The following is a 25,786-nucleotide window of genomic DNA, read 5'->3' as shown; positions in this document are numbered from 1 at the left end:
AATGACTGTGCTGTAAATGAATAACATTGTTTTCAAAGCTGAAAATAAATGTCAGAGTTGACTCAGTCACTCCATATCTCCCTATCTCTGCTGCCACCATTATACTTTTTGAGAGAGGCTGGATTGTGAAATGTCAGGGGGAAAATCAGGTAAAAAGAGGATAACTTCTGTTTTGTCCAACAGTTACACTGCCTTTTTATTTCTAAGTTTCTAGTAAAGCACATTCAACTAGGTGTAATGGACTTTTGAGTACTAATCAGTAATTCAAGATAAGTTGCATAAGGCCAGAGCAAGGTCTCTACCTCTGAAACTCAAATGTGCCATGAACATCTCTTGCTGCTGACTAGAGGAGAATGGGAGACTTCTTGGTCCTGAACTCCATGTCAGTAGATCATTCTTACTTTCACGGGTAGTCTTTAGATGGAAGGGGCACTACAGATCATTGCACCCAAACTGGAGGGCACTGTCAGTTCTCATGGAAGGAACCTGCTTTCAGTTGGCAAAGATGCTTTGCAGTCTAATCTGTCCTCATGGAAGGGTTATGCTCTACTCACTCATAAAGCTGCCAACACATAGCTATGTAAGTAGTGCTCAGAAATTTTAATGTATTTTTCAGTGTTATAAATTGATTGAAATCAAACTAGATATTGATTGACATTAACACAAATGCATTACCTTAAGAAATTCTAGAAGAATACAAAATTACTGGTGATAATAAACTCTTCTGGAAAACAATTATATGCACTTCAACTTCGGAAAAATCAGACATTTTTCAGAACATACATCCAACACTATGAATGGCATTGTTTAAAATATTTTTCTGATGGCACTTCATAATCTCACTGTCACTTCACTCAAAGTAATAATATCTTGTTCAGTACACTGTAGAATAACCTCCTCTTTTGTGGAGGAAAAGTGGCTGTCACAAAAAATGTGAAATGTTGCTATGCTACAGGAAATCGTCTTTCTGGACTTTGTAATAACAGTAGCTAACACATTAAAAGGAAAAAAAATATGTATAGCAAGGTAAAATAAAGTAATTCTGCAAGGTTTGTTTCCGTGAACATCAACGATTCCTATTAATTTCAGTAGGCAACTATGCCTTTCAGATCTTCATTGCCAATGGAAGGGCAATATTACCAAAGCGATATAGAATGTCTTGGATTGGAAAGGACCTCAAGGATCATCAAAGTTCCAACCCCCTGTTGTAGGCAGGGTTGTCAACAGCTAGATTAAGCACTGGATCAGGTTGCCCTGTGCCCCATTAAACCCAGCCTTGAACATCTCCAGGGATGGGGCATCCACAACCTCTTTGAGCAGCCTGTGCCAGCATCTCACTACTCTCTCAGTCAAAATCCTCCCACTGACATCTAATTGAAATCTTCTCTCCTTTAGTTTAAGAACGCTCCCTCTTGTTCCACCACTACCTATCCGTGTAAAAATATGATTTTCTTCCTGTTTTTAATCTCCTTTTAAATACTGGAAGGCTATAAAAAGGTCTGCATTCATCTATTCCTGGGAATACATTTGGGTGATACCATGGCTATGTACAGCCAATAATGTGGGTAATGTCAGCCAGCTTCTATGCAGAAGTTTTCTCTCAGCACTGAGCAATATTTTCACAATATTTCACATTAAGAACATCAGAAGAGTGTCAGAAGTTAAAAATGAACCTGTTAACTTAGGAGATGAGGCCCAAACTCAACAGAATTAAACTGACAAGGAAAACAAAAAATGAAAACAAAACAAAATAAAATAGTAAACATTGTATTTAAAATAATGCCAATGTCAAAACTAGAATTTATAGTAGTTCAGACTCTGTTCCAAATACTATATGAATCTAGTCTCCATTTCTCAGCATTATGGGCATGGCATGATATGAGACTTTGCTTGGCACCGTTGTCAGCAATCAAGATTGAAGACAATTTCAAGAAAACAATGGAAGGCCTTTTGGACACTTTGGATCCTGGACACTTCTTCTGGGTGAACCCTTGTCATGGGTGAAACAGAATGAATCACAATCCAACAATATCCCCATATTTGAATACTGTAATATTGGGATTTATTTAAGACCCACCAAGATTTGGCCTTTTACTCTACTTTGTAATTTCACACACACATTCACTTCCCCAAACCAAATTCACTTAAGCTTTGACCTCTCTGCAGTGAAAGTTGGGCAGTCATATCAGCTTTGTGCCATACTGCTTTGAGTCTTGAGCATTCTAGTACATTGATTCATTTCCTGTCTCTTCTTCTTTGCCAGGATCTTCTCACTTACTATCTTGATTTTCTCCATCTGAATAGTCATTTTATAGAAGTATAACATGTGGTCAGTCTGACTGGTAGTTGTGTCGTATGTCTGATTAACTGCAGGATTCAGTATGCATCTCTTCTTTTTAGTCCAAGTGCTATCAGAATTCTCTTTTGTGAACCATTCACTATGTATTCTAGGTAGAAGGAAAGAGGCTTGTACATGAGCGTGAAAATATTCAGTTTTGGACATTCTCACTCATTTGTCTCTCTATCAGCATTTACAATCTGAATTATTTTACAATCTGGCTCCCTTGTTCTTTGGAGTGTTCAGGGCCTTCTACTCCTAAAATACATGTTCTCTTCAAAGGAAATTTTGGGACAGGAGAAGGATGCCTGGTTTCAGCCCAGAATGGAGGTTTAGTGCAGCAGCACGTTCACAGTCACTTCACTCCTTGAAACAGATAAACTACTCATTCCTAATCATTCTCTAGAGTTTTCTTTCTGACTGTCTATGAGGGGTGGCTGTGAAAATGAGCTGTGCTTAGCTAAATCTAGCTTTTGTGAATGCTCTTTCATACTGTCACTTGCACTAATGACATCAACAGAATGGTCCTGACAAAAAATCATTTCTGATCTTTTAGGCACCTATGCATTGCTTCTAAATATGACCTAGAAACTATTTCAAAAATAGGTGTCTCATATTGCTTGTAAAATGCATACATAAAGCACTCACAGAAACAGCTTTAACTATTACATAGTTCTCTTCCTGTAAGTGGTATTTCAGATTCTGCTTGCAGATTCCTACCCATCAGGAGCCGTACTAGGAATCCTTGGTATGGCTGTACTTCCAGGCTATCTTACATGGATTTACTATTCATTCCTGGAAGAGATTTCTCTTTACTAACTGGCTTGCAAGTGTACACAAAGCTGAATTTATGCAAGAACATTTGTCTACAGAGGACAATTAAAGGCAAATTCTGGCGTGATTTGTCAGAGATATTCTCATGTTGTAGTGTGCCTTGACTTGCTCATGCCTTGCAATGTCTGCAAGCATCCCTGGGGAACTGCTGAGAGCCTGGGCTGCCTGCAGTTCCATGATAAAAGTAGCTGAGAGATCATTCAATTTCAGGGGACTGCTTCTGAAAGACTGTGCTCATTGTGAGGTGACTGTGATACAAAATATAACTATTTTTGAGGGATCAAATTTTTCTGTCAATTACAATCCTGCAATTTCAGGAACAGCTGAGATTTGCACCTGTGCAATTGATAGAGAATTCAACTTTTTATGTATTAAGAAGTGACAGTTTCTATTACAGATTTTATTTTTATTTTTCCCTTCCTTTTTTTTTCTCCACTTTTTTTTCCTTCCCTTTTCCAAACTTCAGAGCTACAGATGCCAAAAATTACACTTATTCACTCTGTTTTAAGTCTGTACGAGAATACACTGAGTAAATATCTATGTCAACCTACTTTGATAAGATTGATGTTTCCCCATTCCTTTGTAAATGTTTTCTCTGGTGTGAAAAAAAAGGGAGAATCTGCCCAGAGAACTTTTAGGAGATTCATTTGTTTTGAGGAAATGTAAAAAAATCTTTGTGAACTACTGCAATATTTCTACTAAACAATAATTTTGATTACATTTCAACTTCTCTGTATTCATAAAGGAAATTCCACTGCACTGTGCATCTTCAGTATAATTATATATCTAGTTAGGTTCCTCATTCTTGAATTACTACTAGAACCATAGAATTATAGAATCACAAGGTTGGAAATGACCTATAAGATCATCCAGTCCAACCGTCTCCTCATCACCATTGCCACCACTAGTACTAAACCGTATCACGCAGCACGTCATCCAGACGCCTCTTGAATACTGCCAGGGACGGCGACTCCACCACCTCCCTGGGCAGCCATTCCAGTGCCTGACCACTCTCTGAGAGAAAAAGTTCTTCCTTATGTCTAATCTAAACCTCCTCTGATACAACTTGCAGCCATTACCCCGTGTCCTGCTCGTTGCCTGGGAGAAGAGGCCAAACCCCTCTTCACCTCAACCTCCCTTCAGGAAGTTGTAGAGTGCAATGAGGTCTCCCCTGAGCCTCCTCTTCTCCAGACTAAACAATCCCAGAAGCTACATAGAAAGCTGTACCTGTAACATTTTGTTTTACTGTCACCACCTGAATATACCACTTTTTCATCAGGGTTTTCAAATGAATGATGTACAATTCTTTGTCCATTTTCAGTGTTCATGCGAAAGTGAATGAGCTTTCAATAGCTCCAGGCATATATAGTCCAGCACAATTTGAACGTGTTCAGATGAATGCCCATATTCAGAAGGACACAGCAGACATGTCCAGGTATAGATGTTGTTATTAGCACATTATGCTTATACAATAAATTCTCCCACTAAGTCCTAAGGAGATGTGCTGTGTAAGGTGTTATATAAACATACATGAACTTTTATGCTAGCTGAAGTCATTAGGGGAAGCACAGTTTATTGTAAGTACATTATTGTGTACAAAGTAGTTCCAACTCCTGTTTTATTTTCATATTCATGCTTGCAATTTTATACAGTACTGTTGAAAAGTTTTTAGGAGTCCAGGCAACTCCTTTTCAAATCAGTAACTTTATGGAAACCAAAAGGTTTTCGTAGAAACTCAACTGGAATTCAAAAATCATTCTGCTCTTTACATCCTTTTTTATCCTATATTTGTCATTCTAATAATATTTTGACACTGGGCTTCTGCTATTACCCAGAAAAAAATCAGTATTTATTCACCAATCATTAAGAAAATGAGCATTAATTATTAATATACAAAATAAAAGTTATCTGTAATGAGGATACCAAAAGTACAACAAAAGCATGGAGTTGACACAAAATTTTTCCAGTCAAGTTCCTGAGCTTTATTGATAAAATCTGAACTTGTTCTGCACATAGAAAATGTAGATGCCTACATTTTCTATATTACATAAAAAGCACCAAAAAGAAAAAGAACTTTCCTCTCTGGGTATGGACTGATCTTATATACTGCAAGGTCATTTATGTGGGCATTTTAGCATAAATATGTCAAGAACACTACAGAACAAATAATAATAGTAATAAGGTCACTTGACAAAAATGATTGCCTGTGCTGCAAACCAAAGTCTTTCCAGGGAGTGGTATGAAATATATGGTGACAGAAAACAGGCGTAGCTCTTCAGTCCCTTGCTTGAAAGTAGCCAGTGTTAATGTACCGAGAAAGAGAAAAACAAACAAACAAACAAAAAACAACAACACAACAAAAAGCTGTAGCAGCTAGTCAATGTTGAAGCTTATAAAGTGGCCTGTCACTCTCCCAGGTGCAGAGGGATATAAGTGAGCTTCTGCTCCTCATGAGACTCCAGAAGCAATTGGGCATTTTGTTCTTTTTTTTTTTTTTTTTTTGGTCCAGCAATGTCGAAGAAATTAGATCTGTGCTCAAAATAGGGAGAATATTTCTCAGCGATGACCCTGAGCTGAGTGGAGGAGAGCAGTACAGGCACTGCAATTACATTCTGAGAAGCTTGCATGGGTACTGCAAGTGCTTTTTCTCCTGCAATCCTATACAGCCGATCAGATAACTGTGATGGCAATGGTGTCTTCTTTGCCACCTGTGTAAAGTTGAACAGGTACAGAATACTACAGACTACTTCCTACTGCTTGTTGTTTAGAAACACTGTAGTCACTGACCCATATTGGCCTCAGATAACAGTTTTTAACAACATGTAAGCCATATCGTACCTTCCTTTTTTCTATACTTTTCAGATTGCTATTTTTGAGGAAAACATGTTACAAGCAGTCACATTTTTCACTTTGATCTTGAGCTGAGTCTTCGCACATCTGATTCCCACTGTTCACCAACCAAAGTGTGTTATATTTATACTAAGTCACATCTCTCTTCTTGTACCACCCCAGGCCTGTATTCTGAGAATGAGTTAATGTAAAGCTCTGGGTAGGATGCAAACCACACAAGTCTTGGCATCAAACTTAGGTTTTGGCTTGAGAGACGGACAAAATTAATTCACATCTCTGTTTTAAATTAGGCAGTGGGCAGCTCTAAACATGAAGCCTCTTCATCCTTGATGTCACTGTCCCATAGCCAAAAAAATTATCCTTTCGTTTTGTGACTGTAGCCAGCCTTGACTGGGACATAGAGTTGTGGGAGATGCTTCACTGATGCATACCTGGGTACATACAGGTGTCTGGTGTTAATACTTAAGTACCAAAGAGTATCTGAACACATATAGACAGAAGGACTCTCTTCAACATTTTCTGCTTTCTTGCAAAAACAGCTTTCATACCAGCATCGGGGGATCTTCTTTGTATGCATATTTTCTACAGTCTATCAGAGAAATTTCTCAAAGTCAAGAATTAGGCTTCCAGAAGAGTTGAAGATTGCTGAATGCAAAGGTTTGGCTTATTTCCTTGTCTGTTTGTGCACTTAGTACTAAGACACGGATGTCTGTTTGTGTTATTGGTAGTACTTGTTCATTGATACCTGGCGTTTGTCGAAGAGAACATTCATAATTCAAGCAGGACGTTTATTTTGCAAATCACTTCTTTCTTCAACCTTACGGTTATTTTAATCCATGTCTGTGGTTACATCACTTAAAAATACAGTGTAAAGAAATAAATTTCATTAATGCAATTTGGTGGTGACTAAGGTACAGTATTACATATGCAGCAGACAACTGTTGTATCAGATATGGAAACAATGAAAGAAGATGATGTAGCTAGTTTAATGATAAATTTGTTTTTTAATTATCTTTTCAAATATTTTGAGTAATGTGACTCTAACAAGCTATGCACAATCAGTGGCTTTTCCTTTGTTGAATATTTTCTCCAGGGTAAACTGCATCATTAATATTAATTATGATTTGTGTACCCAATTACAAGGTTAAGTAGAAAGTGAGTTAAAAAAAAAAAAAAAGATACTGGAAACAAAGTATATGCACATACATAGTAAGGGAGTTTGAGGTCATTAAAATGTGTGGAAAGGGATTTGTGGGCTACACAGATGTGGATTATTATGTATATACCTAGTTCAGTCAATTGCAATGTTTGATTAATCATAGATAAATTACCTCTAAATAGAATAATTCAACATGAGATAAAAAGCTGGATTTTAATTTCCATTGAACAGAAACTGTAGCAGTAGGTGGTGGGTGGATTTAAATCTGAATCATATCTGCAATTAGATAAATAGACTGACTACATTTCCTTTTTTTTTTTTTTTGTTTGTTTGTTTTTTTGTATTTGTATTTATTGTTGTTGTTTGTTTTTGTTTGTTTGTTTGTTTTCAGTCTGACGTTTGCTTCATTTCCTGAGAAGCATTTCCTTAAGGAAAAGACATTATGTACTTCAGCTTTTCCAGATTTTTCTACTTTTATAAATTTCATTATTGAAACTCAAACTTTATACAGTCTCGTCCTTGGCTTGGTAATTTAGCATGTAAAATTAGTACTAATATAGTACTTTGGTTTGCAAGGAGAAGACTTCTCGGGACATCTTAATGCTTAATGCTATGCCAAACCCTATGTCTGTAAAGCATTCAGGTACTCTTTTAGAGATTTGTTTACACCACAATAAAATTAATGATTTTACATTTAGAGGAGATTTAATTTTCCCCACAATAAATAAAACCAGGAGTCCACTGAGGGAAGCAGTCATAAATAGTTATAATTTAAGTAAACATTATCCACTCAGTGTACAAAATAATATCAGAATGTGTAGCAAAGTTGTGTGAGTTCATATTATTAAATATAAGAGGGCAAATTTTAGTAACTTTTGAATGATTCAGCTGCCAATTTTACACTTCTCTTCCTCTTTCTTAAAATATGATGTTCTTTAGCATTCATGGGCTGCATTTTCTTCAGGAACATTGCTGGTGTTTATTTATAAGTCTGCATGTACTACCTGATTGCTCTATCTGTTAACTTCTATTCCATGTGTTAGTATATTAGTGCTTATTATTATTATATTATTATAATATATATTATTATATTATTATTATATGCTTATTATTGCTAAACCACAGTATGTTAATAAAGCATTCTCCAGTAGACATCAGCCTCTGAGGTCCAGTGCAGGAACATAACTCAAGCTGCCTAGCATCTAAGAAACCTTGTATAGTACCTTTAATATCTTACCAGGTGTGAGAAGGAAACAGCAAAACCATGGTTCTCAAAGACATAGAATTAATTAAGGGTCCTGCTTTTTTTGTTTGTTTGTTTTTGTTTTCATAGAATCATAGAATCATAGAATTGCTCAGACTGGAAAAGAACTTAAAGATCATTCAATCCAACCATACCTAACCATTATGAAACCTTTCTTTATCTGCTACAACACCATTTAAGTTCAAATGACTTTGTATACCATCCACTCTGAGACAGATGAGCATAAATATTGTCATCACTGTACTCATATCTATTTTATTGTCATTTCACTCATTGAACTCATTTTCTTGGCATTTCACTCATTTCACTCACTTTTCTTGGCTATTTTCACTCATATCTAATTTCTTGGCATTTCTGTTTTACCAATTAATATCAGTAAAGTATGTAATTAGCGATCTCTCTGTTGAGCTCTTAATAATAGCACGGATGACATGACAGATATATCTGTTGAGAAGGAATCAAGTACAGCACGTCTCCATTGGCATTTTTTTTTTCCTAAATGAAAAACAACAAATATTATTTGCCAAATTAGAACAGAACAATTTCAGTAAAAGTAGTTGGTTGTAAATGCAAGGCGCATTTCATCTAAGAATTTCCAAGAGTGTTATTAAAATGAAAGCAAATGAGTTGTAGGAAGCAGGAGATATACAAAATTTTTGTCACTTTCATTTAAATGATATGTCTTCCAGGGCACTTAAACATAGGTTGGTTTTGTTTGTGTGTATGTGTTAATTAGAAGCCAGAATGGGAGCTGGTAGCCTCAGAGAAATGAAATCTGAAAGAATTAGGTGTTCAATATTATATTTGTTCAGTATTTTAACATGAACTTAGATCTTATGAAGCGCAAGAGGATCTATGAGGTGTCCTAAGGAGATTGATACGAACATTATAAAACCAGGCCTAGACTCTATATACATTTAATAACTAGCTCATCTACCACATGAACAGCATAGTTTACATTTTCCTTTATATGACAACCTTGTCTTCTTAAGTTCATGTGGCGAGAAAGAACTGTAGCATGAGACTATTTAATGGAGTGATACAACTGCTAAACTGAGCTAGAATTGGTCTCCATAATTTATTAAATTATACATATTTTATTGGAGTGTCAAAACCAGGACACCTCATTCTCAGAGCTTCTGTAGTACAGTTTAACTATCATTTTGTATTAAATCCAGTGTTCCCCAGTCTAGTAGAAAATAAGGTCATAACACAATATGAGTAGTATGAGTAGAACACAGCGAAGCAATAGAAAAAGAATGTATACGTAGCATATGTTTATCTACAAAGTATAGATTTTTACCTTTTTATAACAGTTATATAGAAAGTGATAATTCCAATACCCAAAAATTTACACTTTCAATAATTTCAGAGCAACTTACATACATTTATTGTATCTATACAATAATTATATTTTCTGAAAGGTTACCTTTATAAATAAGGTACAAACATAGCAGCCATTAAAATTAAGAAGTCAAGTCCCTTGTTAAAATAATTACAGTATTATTTCCCAAATCATCTATTGTCCAAGTAATCACATGCCTGGCATAGTCTTTAAATATCTGCTTTAAAATATTTCTTTTCTAACTTTTTTTTTCTCTCCTGAATTAAAGTCTTTTTTAATAAATGTAGCAAAGAATTCTTCTCTCTGTGACTGTTTAAATGGCTCTGTAGATATATGGATGTAATTGGAAGCAGAATTTTCCATTGGAAAATAGTGAAGATAGATCTTCCCTGGTGTGAAGTTCTTTCTAATATGCAAATAAGCAAGTGTGTTATTCTGAAAAAATAACTGAAGAGGTAATCACAGAATCACAGAATCACAGAATTGTAGGGGTTGGAAGGGACCTCCAGAGATCATCGAGTCCAACCCCCCTGCCAAAGCAGGTTCCCTACACCAGGTCGCACAGGTAGGCATCCAGGCAGGTCTTGAACATCTCCAGAGAAGGAGACTCCACCACCTCCCTGGGCAGCCTGTTCCAGTGCTCCGTCACCCTCACTGTAAAGAAATTCTTGCGCATGTTTGTGCGGAACTTCCTATGCTGCAGTTTCCAGCCGTTTCCCCTTGTCCTGTCTCTACTCACCACTGAAAACAGTCTGGCCTCGCCATTCTGCCCCCCACCTTAGATATTTATAGACCTGGATCAGGTCCCCTCTCAGTCTTCTCTTCTCAAGGCTGAACAGACCCAGTTCACTCAGCCTTTCCTCATAGGAGAGATGCTCCAGGCCCTTCACCATCTTCGTGGCCCTCCGCTGGACTCTTTCCAAGAGATCCTTGTCTTTTTTGTACTGGGGAGCCCAGAACTGGACGCAGTACTCCAGATGAGGCCTCACCAGGGCAGAGTAGAGGGGGAGGATCACCTCCCTCGACCTGCTGGACACGCTCTTTTTAATGCACCCCAGTAAGCCATTGGCCTTTTTGGCTACAAGGGCACACTGCTGGCTCATGGCCAACAATAATAATAATGACTTAATAATAATGACATAGTAATAATGACTTCATAGTCATTTAGATCATTCTGTGTAAGACAAGAGATGCATCTGAATGAAAAAAAACAACAACAAAGCTTTAAGATGTTTCTAATATTTGCATCATGTTAGTACCTCTACCTCAGCAAATTCTATATTATCTTTTTAACAAGAAAGATGCATCTAAAATGTTAAGCCTGCAAGCATTTTAACACAATGGTAATATTGGTCTCCTGAGACTTTGCTTCAAGTTCAGCAAGACTACTTAGATATCTAAATAAAAGAATGTATGCTCTCAAGTGCTGTGGGCTTTATCCAATAGTAGTAAATAACATAAAAGTACATAACCAGAAGCAATTTTCAGAACTTTCCGTGACTAAATTCTGTATGACTTGTAGGACTGTTATTAGTAAGTATTTTGATGTATCTTCTAATTACCTTCAATCTGTCTGAAGACTTTTTCTATCACTTGCTGTGAATACTTGTAGAAGCATAATTTTCTGCACCTAAGTTATCAGAAACTTGCAGTGTAAACAGAAAAACATAATAATCAATATTTATGGTTGAAGCTTTCTACAGTACATCCCAGTGTACCCTACTGCTTCATTAAGAAATTCTGACTTTATATTTCATGTTTGTTGCTGGCTTTTGTGAGAGGCTTTTCAGGCAAAACTTGTGAGAGAAATGTTACTAGGGAGTGCATGGGGCGAGAGGTTAGAACAATAGCTAGTGGCTATATCAAAGGCATCTCTCAGCCACCTTAATTATGGAATACTATAAAGTGGGCACTCTGTGCTGCAAGTTATAGGATATTTTACTGAAAGCTAGTGAAAATGTATCAAAATAAAAGAAGAGAGAGAGAGAGAGAGAGAGAGAGAGAGAGAGAATAAAAGAAAAACCTCAAAAGCTTGGTTCTGCTTCTTCAGTGAACACTCCTAGAAATGCTAGAAAGAGGGAGATCTGTACACATCCCACATCTTAGATCTAAAATCACAGCATTTACGCTGTATGAGAAACAGTGTTCAAATGTAGTGGAGGTAATAAAGTTCCTCTTCCTTTGAAAGTATGACCATTACAAATTTTAAAATTTTAAAGTCCTTTTAAACACCTGGCTTTCAGTCCATCTTTCATTTGCTTCATATTCATTCATAACATAAAACTGAAGTGATCTTCACATAATAGCTCGAGGCCAAATGCTCCCACTTACATTCTTAGTGAGTAGTCCAGTACCCTTCACACTGACACACACTCTTCAACTGAACTACTTGAGATTTAAAGTACTCAGGGCAGCTTGATAAAACTTGAGAGAATTCTGAAATTTTCAATTGATTTTAGTAGGCTTCAGATAAAATTGAACGTGAAATTTTGAAATATCAAAACCAAATTCTGATCAACTTCTAGGTCACTTGCTTTCAAAACAAGGTACAATGTTCCATGCTCTTAAAAACACAGAAAGGCATTATCACATCTTTCACAGATGTGATGTGTTGGGGAATTTTGGCACCATGACTCTCTGATTGGAGAGATATATCATACCATTCTGTATAGCTGATTCTACATTATGGACATAAGGAACATTTTGTTATCTTCCTTTGTACTTAATATTTTTGTCCTAATTGTTATCTGTTTTCTGTATTTTCATTTCTCTAGCCTAAATAACTCCAGTTTTCTCAAACCTTCTCTGTAGCTGTTCACTTATTGGAGAGATTTGAGTATCCTGATAACTTTCATCTCATCACTGTTCGGTCTGTCACATTACTTGCAAGGGGTAGTGATTAAAACTCACAATATTATTCTTGCTCAGGATCTTCAAGCTATAAATATCAGTTTCTTTCTATGTATACTATTTCTCTCTCTATATATATAAAGATGATTTCTCACTATAAGATAATCTCTCCAACTTCAGATGTTCTGCTTAAACATCCTAACATATAATTCAGATGCTAACAGGAGTAAGACTGAATTGGTATGTGTGTATTTCTGACTGCAACATGACCAATAAATATTTTTGGAAGCACTGTAAGCTATTTAATACTTTTTCATTCTGTATATATGAATTTTTTTAAATTACATACTGCATTACCTCAGAGCATTTAGTTTTTTTGAGATTATCTTACTACAACATACATGGAGAAACCAATGATGTTATCTGAGGTATTAATTAAACTATTCTGTATTACATCAGAAAAACTGCAGAAGGAATTGGTGATAACTCCCATACAGAATACTGTTGACACCCTCTCAGAACAGCTTTATAACCTAGTGTTGCACCTACTGTATGACAGCTTTATGTAGATTTTTCCATTACATTTTGTTGCTGTGTGACAAATGGCAGCAGAGGGGCAGACTGACAAAATGGTGTCTGACATGGATATGTATATGCATGCATATGTAGCAAAGGTGTTGAAATGAATTCCCCTGTGTGGAAAAATTGCATACACTGACATTCATCGATGCTTGATAAATGTTTATGGACACCAGACAGTATATGTCAGCACAATGAGGTGGTAGGTGGTGCATTGCAGCAGTCGTTATAGTGACAGTTGGTCACCTCCACTGGTGCAGACTTTTATCAGCTCAGCATGCAGGGTCTTGTTCACTGCTGGCAAAAATGCACAGCTAATAGTAGTGACTGTGTTGAAAAAGTGTTCTGTATCTGAGAATTTTCTCTATCAAATAACGCTATTGTGCTCTTAGTTGCATTTTCCATGGAAATAAATATGAGGCATTACTTTCAGAGTGACCTATGTATGAGACAGTTTTGGAGTCTTCTTTGTATCATATGTACACCTAATACTTGTCTGTTTACCTGTACTCTAATTATAGAAGGACATTAGATTGGCTTTATATAACTTCTGTCTTGACAAATCTATGTTGGCAGTTAGTCATCTCCTGTTATGATCTCCATCAAGGGTGATTCTTACCCTACAGGTATTGATGCCCATCCACACCAGAACTGTTTAACCCTTGCTAAAATTCTGTATCATACTTCTTAGGTGAGTGCACTTCTAAACAAGCCAGTTCCACAACAGACTGGGAGAAGTACACTCTTCCAGTGTTGTAGCACCAACAGGAATTTCCCTGCCATGCCCAAAAACCTCACAGTCAAGTACATGATACATACAGAACAGAGCAAAAATCTGGTGGGTATAAGACATCATCTCCTGGTTCTCTGGTGTTTTGCAATATTATTTGTGTAGTGAGACATAAAAATGTATATTTTTTTCTAGATTTTGTTTTAAAGAGAAAAATGAATGAAATATTTTTTGAGTTTACAAAGTCAGAAAATAATTATAGATTTCTTTGTAATCTTGTTCTTCACAGTGGCTTTCTGTGATCATTTTGCTGGATTGTCCCTAAGCTCACAGAGGAGGATATATGGCAACTTGAACTGTTAACAAAAATGGTACATTGACAAGATTCATGGCAAGATTCATAGAAATGTAATTGCCATTCTATCTCTCTCTTTTCTTGCTTAAATGGATATTATCTTGATAGTAAGTCATGCTGCTATTTTGTTTGCTGTTGTCCTCTAACATCTTCTTTGCCTTGTGTGCACACACACTTGGTACCTAGCAACATACAAATCTATTAGAAAATTTTCTGGTAAGCTCTCCATCAGCTATAAATAGAACAGTAACCATTTTGATTTCAATAGTCTGTAATTGCCTATAATATTTCTTCTTTCCAGGAACTGAAGATAAATCAAATTCAAGACTTAACTTTCCGTGCTTTCTGTTTCACTGTGGCTTTTTCTTTTAAAGACGATCACTGCAGCCAGATTTGGAAGCTCAGACACCTGTGTAAGTTCTCAAAGATAACCTCTTCACTTTAAGTAGCCCAGGTAAACTTTTTCAGATCCAACCATTTGAAAACTGTTTATATAATCTGAAAGTCTCTCAGACTTTTCTCTAGGCAGAAGTCTCACATTGTTGTCAATGATGTTAAACGTGTTAATCACCTGATCACAGCTGACCTTTTCAGTTGTCAATGTGTTAAAAATTTTGAAGAACAAAATCACAAAAGGTATCAGCATCATCCGCTGACAGTTTTTCTTGCAATAGCAGATCAATAATTTCCTGTTTTCTGCTTTTCTGATGATATGAAGCTTTCCTATTACATTTTATGCCCATTTTTAAGCATATGGCGTTTAGGGACATCGACTTTCCTGATTGTTCTTACATTTTTAGACTAAATATATTTGCAGTCATTCCTGTTATTTCTTTTCTATTTATTTATTTATTGTTTGCTTGAAGAGGTATTTCTCCTCAAAACTTTAACCCCTTTTTCAATTGTACTATAGGCAGTAGTCTTATCTTCTTCCAACTATTGCTTTGATAGAGTAAACATGTCACATGAAATTACATCATGCTTTGATGACAATATTGCATTCCCAGTCCATTTAAGTACCTTATCTCAGCATCAATTCCAATCGGATCTTATCTTTCCTTTCAGTCTCTTGCAAATTCATTCTCCAAGTCCACCATGATTACTTAGACAGAAGTACTTGTAACTTTCATCTAAGACTCTTGGTTGTCTTATGTGTGTGTTTCTAGGTATGAATTTTATCTAAGTTCATTGAATTTATTTATTTTTTTTCCAGTGAGGCCATTTTAGTAAAGATGATAAGAAACATACTGACTGATCAATTATGGTAAAATAAGACAACATGTCAAACTGATATAAAAAGTTATTTTGTTATGTCATTTTTCACACAGATGTACATCATTTAATTGCCCACATTTATTGAGAGATGACTATAAACAATATCCAGGGGACCATCTATATCTGAGAAAGGAAACAAAATATCAGGGAATACATCATTATCATCGATGACAACAACAAAACCCAGCCTCATGGGGACTGCAAACTATTAGGCCCAGCCTGTTCCAAAGAACAATTCTCACTTTATGATTCTGTTTTTCCAGCTGAATACTGACGTATCTTACTAAGTTTTATTCACATCTTTGGTGTCATTTGATCCCTCGGTACTAACTTTAGATTTGAACATACTGTAATTGACATCTGTATATAACAGTGCTTTAATGGGTTTTATTTCTCAGAGAAGTGGTTGACCTTTATATAAACAAGCAGGATGTGATCACAAGAATCATAGTTATTTTTGTCTTCACATTAGGAATGGATAGATTCTGTGGGATTATGATACAAAAAGCAACAGCAAAAGAAAGCCATACTTAATTTTACCTCTTCAGAAGTTTCAAGATGCAAATTCTGGCTGATGAACTGTAAAATATACTATTTTTACTTACACCAATAGGTATATATCTATGTAAAGTTCATATTTCATTTATTCTATTCTTGAAATTTTATATATTGTGTATAACAGATTGTAAAAATCTACTTATCAATGAGGATGACAAATTAATTGCATCACTTTGACCATGCTTATTCTTTTTCTACATCATCCATTTTTTACATAATTGCATTTAATGAATATTTCAAACTATAATTACAGGAGTTCTGAATTACTCATGAATTCACTGTGATATCCAGTACAAGACTTTCAAAATTTGAGCCAGTGAAAAGTTTTGAGCTTGAAATCTGCTTTATCACTTGCCAATTCTGTTTTTGTTCTTTGTCTTTATTTTGCCTTAATGTTCTGAAAATATTTAGTGGAATGCTTAATGGAATGAGGAGTAAAACAATATAAAACTATTATTTTAGATTAGCCTCTACAATCTTCAGCTCTTGATTCAGATCTCTTACACTGGATTTCTTTCCTGAGCAAATCTATTTTCATAGATGCACAGAGCATAAAAAATCTCTTCTCAATTTTATTTCTTTATTTGGAATCCCTGATGTTCCCACTTCAGACATCCCTGATGTTTTTCACTTCAGACAGGATTGGTTGTTTACACTTAATCCTGCGCAGACCAAATGTAGATGAACTTTTCAGCAGCCCATTAGTGCTACTTAGAAACTATTAGGATTGGACCTTTAAAAAAATTGGAGTAATATAAAAGGAAATTATTTGTACTTGAGAACACCCTTTAATTTCGAAACATATCTTAGCATTTTATCTCACATCAGTTAGACAGTGATAGCATACATCTAGGGATACAAAAAAATCATTATGTTCTTAGAATCCTACACTATCAGGGCATGGTGCTCATATTAATTATCTACAGTAGTTACTGTGGAGTTTCGTTAATTAGAAGTGGGCCATGCTTGCACAGTACAAAATAGGAATGCATTCATTGCGTAAAGCATGCAAATAAAAAAATATTTCTTAGAATCAGCTGGTTTGTGGCATATGTGATGATAATCTCTGTTGAGTTTACATGAAGATGTTTTACAGAAAAGGAACAAACTCATCTGAAAAAAACTGGCATGATTTGATGAATGAGGTTGTATGGACTGTTATTAGGATTTTGCAACTCTCTGCAATGAAAACATAAGCATTTTTCATCCATATTTGCCTTTCCAGAGCCTAACGGTGATAAAATGTGACCACTACTTCACACTGATCCATCTGTAAACATTGAAAGACATCATCTTAGATTATGATACTGCTGGCTAGCAGCAACCAAAATGTCACTGACCCTACCAATTTGCTCAACAATATAAGAAGACATGACAATCCAGATAAATTCTGTTTTTTAGAACAGCAAGTCCTGTACTGAATACAAAGGAGATTAAAAGTAAGCTTTCAAGGAGCTCAATTTCAGTGGTAGATAAATGTAAATAATAACAAGAGCCCTAACAATAATACTGGAAATGATTTGCTACAGAAATGTCTGCTCTCAGAGAATAATTTCTCAAAATGACTGTCAAAAGCTAATAGTTTAAATATGTCAGATAGATCTTAGTTTTAAATTAATAGACTGCATTTTGAGTTTATTATGCGGTAAACTCCTCAGAAAATAAAGAATTAATAATAAATATTGATGAATAATCAGCATGTAAAAATCCTAGAAAAGACAAATTGAATGGTTATAAACACATGTAAGATGACTGAAAATAAAGTCTCCATAAAGTTGGGTCCATCTTCATACCACAGTTTGCAATATAAATTATTTTCAGTCTGCACTGCTAGCGAAAATCACAGATATTTTGGTTATGAATGCACTATTCTTCTGCTAGATCAATATTTCTAACTGTAGAAATAAATTCACGCCTTTTTGTTCCCTTGCAAGCATCTGTTTTATGGGAGCAACACAGTGTGTCATGTACTACAGCCATTGAGCATATCCTGCAAATAAATAAGAAAAGAATGAATTTGTATTTAACAACAGGAATCTAGAAGTTCTCTCAATAAAGATAATTCACTAGAAATAAAAATTCTGCATGACTCCTGCAGAAATTATCCAGGTAATAACTAAGAGCAGCACAGTAGATTCCTATATTTTCAAAGTTAGTGTTCAAATATCCCTGCTTAACAGTATGTAGCTAAGCTTTACTGATGTAACTAAGTTAGGATTTTCCCCCCTGGCACTTTGGCTTATGCATAATGCATATTAGAGTGGATAGCACATGTGTATGAAGACTTTCACCCCTAGCTTGCTTATTTATATCAAGATCAGGACAGCTTCAATTTTTGTTAAAAAATTAATATAATTTTTGCCCTTATCTGCCCAAGCCACAAGCTGGACATAGAGCCAGCCAGTAGCGCAGCCATGACTGCACCCATAGCAACGTGGACAGTCATCTGTATAGGTGGGTTAAGAGAGAAGGTTGACCAGACAGGAGACCCCATTTCATTCCTTTTGACATGCAAATGATTATGGGTCTCTGTCTTTAACCCTGTATCATACAAAGTGTAGAAGCATATGTTATCTTACATGAAGAGAGTGGAGTACCCAGGGATTTAAATTCTTCTCTGGTCACAGCTGACTCTACTGATAACATGAAATCAGATGTAACGCCCAAGTGTTCAACTTTTCACCTCAAGCAACATCACAGCCACGTTGTGGAGTTGACCGTACTCCTCCTTAGGAGGATGCTCTGCTCCTAAAGTCAGTGCTGAAAGTGCTTCCCAGAGGCAAGGTCATTCTAATGGAGTGAGTGCCAACATAAAAAACACTATGTGAGCTTATATTTGAGATGAGTTTCATTTAAATTTCAGAAGGAGAAAGATTTTGTTTTCCTTTTAATGATGAAAAGTAATGGATTTGTGAGAACTTGTACATTGCTGCACCAAATACATTCTTAAAATTCACCTATGAATCCTGTTCAGCATTACAGCTTTTTCTTTTACTTCATCTTGGTTCTTTAATGCCCTATTTACTTCACATATTGCCCATAAGTATAAATAGTCCCAGAACGACACATAAGTAATATATAAACTGATTCCTAGGACTCCACTTGTCAAAAAAAGGAATATATTGCACACAACTGTGCTGCAACTGAGAGATATTATGTGAGAAAGGAAAGAGATCTGTGTCATTTGGAGGACTGAGGGTAGAACGATTCTTGATTTGAAATACTGTGCATACAGGTGTAAGCATAACATTATGTACTGTAAATGATCAGAACATTAATTCAACAGTAAGTACATATTTTAAATATCATGGATGACTAGATGTCATAGGTCATCTTTTCAGCTCACCTGCACAACTTTGACATCCACAGATGTCTGAGTAACTTATAAAAGGTTAGACAAAAAGTTTAATGAAATTACATGAGTAAATAATCAATCAAAGTAGACTACAATTGTTATTCTTTATTTTTAAAGCCCAGGAACAAGTAGATTCAGATCTGTGCCACTACTGTTTTAAAGATTTTTCCTGTGTGGTGCGACTTCTAGCTATATTTCATATGTAAATTCAACAAGGAATTTAATTACAGTAAGCTCATTAGGAAAGATGCCATTGCTTATCTTAAGTTCTGTAAAGTCGTATATATTTACAGCACTGTATAAGCAGTATTTAATAATTAATACTTTGCACTCTGTCATATTAGTATAAAAGCATAAAAGGATTATCAGAAGTAGGGAGAGCTTTATACTTTTCTGAAGAATACAGAGATGAGTACCTTTATAATTTAGAATAGAAAATAAAAGCCTGATGAAATGCATTTTTTTTTTCTCTTTACTACTGTTTAGAGCTAGACTTAGCACAAAGCTAGTTGGTTAGTCTTATATCATGCTTATCTTCTCTAGGGTGATTAATGATGGAAGAAAAATAGGTGGATGCAGAAATCATTGTTAAAGTCCAGATAACTCAAATAATGACACCAGATTTGAGCAAATATGCGAACTGCCAGGAACCAGCCAAAAAGGTAGAGAAGAAAATAGCCTTTGAATGTAGAAAATGGTTTACGTAATATCGAAAAAACATCAGAAAAACTTTTCCTTCCCTCATTCCCCATCTCACTCCCTCTCCCTTCTTTTTTTCTCTTGTCTTCTCTATTAAAGTTTATTCAATGACAAACTGTGCCACCACAAATATAAATTCTTTATAGCTTTCAGGACTTTATGTGAGAGGTTAGTGTTAAATTTACACTAAGCACCAAGCAGCTAGAAAAAGGTTTTTCTTAGGTTGGAAATTGGTTAAAGAGCAGGAAAAGAAAACAAGTCTCAAATGACATTTTCATGAGCATGAATTGATGCAGCGTGTTCAGGTCAGGAAAAATGTGTATCACTGTACATTTCCAGCATGAAGCTGACATTTCTTTCATGCTGCAAGGAAATTTAAAGTGATATTCTTTCATTTTCCACAGAGACAGCTGCTATAGTTCCCAGCTGAAAATTGGCCTCAGCTGGCATCTAATAAATGGGAAAACATGTAGATAATAGTCATGAACTAGTAAGCACGGCTGCTTGACCAGTTATCAAATTGCTGATAAACTGCACTTTTAGCTGTAACTCCAGATGACACATATGCTCTTACCTTGTCTCTTCTTATAATGTACAGGCATATTGCGACCTAGCTGCTCACCATTATACTTGTGGTGTAAAAATGGTGATAAATTTGCTTTTAAATGATAAACTAACATTCCTTGAAGACTTTTTTCCCCCTCTACTATTATGAAATAGTCAAAATGTGAGTTCCCCCACAAAAACAAAGAACAAGAGCAACAACAACAAAAAAACCTCTACAGTTACAAACACAGTTATCTACTGTTACAGAGATTGGTCCTGTAAACAAAATCTGTAAGGAATTTTTCAGCAAACTGCTTTTTGGAAATGGTGTCTTGCCACAATCATTTCCAAGGAAAAGGACTGATTTCGATGCACTTTCACCAATCTGAGCTGTTCTGGCGTGTTCAGATTTCAAAGTAACAGTTTCAGGTCATTCTCACCCTGCCAGGCCAGGTATGGGAAAACTTCCTGCTGCTCTTTTGGATTCCTACAAATAATGCAGCACCACTGCTCATTTGATACTGCTGGGGAGGCTGCTCCCACCCGGGAGGGTATTGCTCCAGGGAAGAGTAAGGTGCTGTGTTCCACTTCAGTGCAAACAAACTGAAATATTTCTGTTATCCTCAAATGTTCTTCAAAGCTTTCCCTTTCATGGGAAGTATGAAAATGATGTCTTTTTCTCTTGAAGAGCAGTAAATATGTCCATCTTTCCTACTGTAGAAAATGGCATATATTGATTAGTTGCAAAGCTGAAAGGTAAGTGACAGACTGAGGAGTGAAGCAGAAATTATCCATGAGCAAATACTGATTTCAGTGATATTCCTAGAAAAAGCTCTGGTTTTATACATGGTGATAAAAGTAGCATAATGGGTATGATTTTTTTGTTCAAGTAATACTGAGGGGAATAGCAGGCTTTTAGGTGACCACATCTTTATGAATCTCAGGCTGATCCTCTCCTTTGCCATATTATGTTCAAACTTTTTGTTCTGCCTTCACAGACTTCTGCAGCTCTGCTCTATGCTCTCTGCATATGCTCTCAGCTTTCCCTGCAGGCTCCACTGCTCTTTTTTCCCAGTCTCCTACACACCATGTCACATCTCACAGTGATATTCCAATCTCGCCTCTGATCATGCTTTTTTCACTGCCTTGGTGAGAGCAATCTTCCTCTATATCTTGTGTCACCCTGTGTGTATGCAACCATATAGTTAAAAAGAGCATGGAAAAATTAATCAATTAATGAGTGTATATGCATTTCTCTCCGTATATGATTATACATGTGATTTGCAGTAAAATAACTTGTATTACAAACTTAATCCTTATTTGATTCCCGTCTTGATAGAGCTAATTCCTTCCACGGGTCTTGAGCAAGCTATAGAAAGAAGCATGCAAAACTAGTAGAAAATATAATAAACTAACCCAGCTACCTATAAAAAATGATCACAAAGAAAAGATTCATGCAAATAAAATCTCCAAAAAATGTATTCATATCATGTTTAAGAAATGTGACAATGAAAACAGATTTTATATCTTAGCTTTGATTTCGTTTTGTTTTGCTTTAAGTTCTCGGGCTTTCTCTAAATTAAAAAAAAAAAAAAAGTGATAAGGAAAGAAATAACATTTAGCACTAAAAAAAAAAAGGAATGGTAAAATTAATTGAATGAGTTTATTTATTGCAATACATTAGTTTTATTTTGTTGAAAGCATATGATCTATCATATTTTCTTGATCACTAAGGATGTCTTTAACAGGCAATCATCAGTTTCAAGCAAAGCCCATTCTAATTTGGAAGATAAAATTATCTGATCTGCTTTTACTGTCTAATGAAATTCTCTGTAAAGTTGATGTTATTTTTTTTCTTCGACACCTCTATGAAATAAGTGCAAGAATGACGATTAGAAATGATGGACTTAAGTAAGCAATTGTTTTCTGTAGAGTTGCCGTGCTATATGAATCTTGGACAGCTGATCTGCAGAGTTCTACCCACTACAAGTGACATTAGAGAGAAAAAAAAAGTGGGGGATGCCAGCTCTGCGTTCTCTGCAGGAAGGCTACAGCAGGGGACTGAAGATATGAGTGTTAAGAAGAGCTGAGTGCAGCAAGGGGGAAGCTCAATTTTTAGCGTGGTATCAGGTTTGAAACCAATGCTGTTGGTTTAAGTGCAGTGAGATATAGGTGAGCATAAGGTTCAGGTTCAGTAATGATGCCTGTGTTCAGCTCTTCAGTATATAAAATACTGGCTTTACCACTTCACTGCAACCCAGTATAGGTGGTGCTATTATATACACTCCAGGTTTTCATCAAAAAGTTAAATCTATATTACTGAGAAGCAAATAACTTGTGAGTTTAAAGGGAAAAGCATAGCTTAGATTAGATAAATAGAAACATAGCATTGCCAGGAATATGTGCTTTTTGATTCCGCAGAGATCAAAATTCATTCTTAGTGAGCATCCATCAAGAGCAAAATATCTGTCTTTAAATGGAGTTCCTGAGATTTTTGTTGCAATGTGAGTAACTGCACAGTAGAAACTGCACATTCGTTGTCTGAGGAATTCATGGTGAGATAAAGAAAATAAGAGCCTCCAAGGGAATAATTGCTTCACCGTGGGGAACTCATGCAACTTAACTTGAACTTTAAATCGATCTGCTTTTGTATTTGTTACTGCTGGTGCGCAGTAGTATATGGAGGGAATTGCGCAGCTATAAAATGGATGTTTTCTATATTATGCAGCATGATAATGCTGTGAGTATTTTAATAAAAGTGTCTCTGTGTTGAGGGGAGTTTTTTACCATCTCATTTCCAAACAAGCTCATGTAAAAAGCAAAAGTATATAGCTGGATGCTTTTAATTATGAAAGTCAAGAATTGTTCTGAGTTCGTGAAAAACAACTGAATAGTGAATCTCTGCCTGTTTTGTTAAATGTGTTCATTATTTTCTCTCCTTCCATGGGCCGCTGAACTGTGATCATTACCATATTCCAATAGGAGCCCCTGTGTGCTCATGCTACGACTGGGCAAAGGGCTTACAGGATTACATGCTTGATTTCCCCTGAAAGCCTCTCCTTCCAGTAAATATTGTGGCAATTTGAAAGGATTACTTTCTTATGTCCCTTTCAATTTTTCCAGCCATTTTTGATTTGATAGCAGCAGCTGGTAGTCACTTAAGGGTGACAACAGCACTCTCATCATCTTGTATGCTGGACACACGTTGCTCTCCCTCCAGCATAGGCAGGATTCACAGGGAGGCAGGAGACACAGCAGCTACAGTGGGAAAGATGTTAGTTCTGTCTATTGAGAGACTGCAACTGTATTATTTTCTCAGGAAAATATGTGGGTTGATCCGAAAATAATGCATCCAATTTTATTATGTTGCCCCATGATATCAGAGACAGATGCTGGTGGTATGGCAGTAGTGGTTAAACCAATATTCCATTGTGTTTTATTGCTGTGTGACAGATGGCAGAAGAGGGGCAGTCTGACAAAAAGTCATCTGACATGGAAGTGTGTGTGGAGCAAAGATGTAAAACTGAAGGAAAAATGTCCATTGACATTCACTGATGCTTGCTGAATGTTTATGCAGACTAAACACTGGATGTGAGTACAGTGAGGCAGTGGGTGGCGCATTTCAGCAGTGGCAAGTGACAGTGGTTCACCTCCACTGGTGCAGATTTTTATGAGCTTGGCATGCAGGCTCTTGTTGTTGCAGACCTAATGGTGGTGACCTCATTGAAAAATAATGGTTTGTAGCTGAGAATTTCCTCTATGAAATAGTGCTGTTATACTTCGTATCAGTTGTAGTTTCCATAGAAATAAATAGGGGCATTACTTTTGGAGCAACCTATGTATTTGGAAATATATGGCATGCTAATATATTGCCAATATATTTAAAAGCTTAGTTAATTACTCTGAAAGAAATATGTTATGATTTGAGTTATTTAACAGCCTTGCTAACAGCACTGTTAAGAGGGGCAGAGGAATTGCTGATGTCTGATCTGTTTGCTTCTTCTTGTGCAATCTTCCTTTTTTTTTGGGGGGGGGGGGGGGGGGGGGAAGAGGAGGGGCAGAGGTCTTCATAAATTACTCCCTCAAAATCTGAAATATAAAAATTCTTTATAGTACATGTTGGAAGAACAAAAGTAACCATGTAAATTAAAGCAAATAACGCTTCTGAAATATCCAAAGCCAGTTTATGATAAATGTGAAGCTGATATTTGGTAATATTTATACCTCTGGAAATGAAGTTCATCAAGAACTAGTTAAAAGTTTGAAATTTAAAAATATCTGTATGTAACTTTTACCTTAACTGGAAAACCGAGGAATTAATCCCAATTCCTCACTTTGTTCAAAGGATTTATTTTTTGAAAACGAAAGTGTGAAGTAGAATTGGATCCCTCCTTGTAAGTCAAGAAGAATGCATAAGCAACTTGTCCAATGTCACATGATAAATATGGAGGAGTTTGGAATTTGAAAAATCTGTTCTTAATCCCTGTTCTGAGTTAATCATATGAAATCCGCCTTGCACCTAAGTCACTGCGTCTGAATTTAAAGTGATTGCTCAGTCAGCCTTAATGCTCTTTGAGACAAAATTCTATTTATAATTTGAGTGATTTCATCCTTAAAATGCAACTTTTTATGCTATAATGTGAAGGGGAGTATATTTATTTTTTAATGTGTGAATTATATAGGCAGAAGTGACGATTCAAATGCATGTTACCTATTTTGATGTTTCTCTCAGTACCATAAAATTTTTTCTAATATAATGCTTGTGGGTGTCTACTATGTATTAATGAAATTTTCTTTACTAAATCCAAAGAGAAATTAATTTTTTATAAGTGAGAATCTCACGAATACTAACACATAAGAACTGTCAGATGGCTTCTGTTATCATTTGCTTGACTTGCAGATCAGCTTTGTTTAGTTGTTCAGCTGAATGCAGTAATGATAGAGCTTTGATGTCAAGCGCATATTTGAAAAGGTGTTTTATACTGAACAAATACATAAAGTCAGTATCTGAATTCAAATATGAATCTAGGATGAAGTTCAGCTTGAATA

The sequence above is a fragment of the Tetrao urogallus genome (genome assembly GCF_951394365.1).
Source record: "Tetrao urogallus genome assembly, chromosome: 7".
Taxonomy (NCBI): Eukaryota; Metazoa; Chordata; class Aves; order Galliformes; family Phasianidae; genus Tetrao; species Tetrao urogallus.
The sequence above is the reverse complement of the archived record's forward strand: the minus strand, read 5'-3'. Positions refer to the sequence as shown.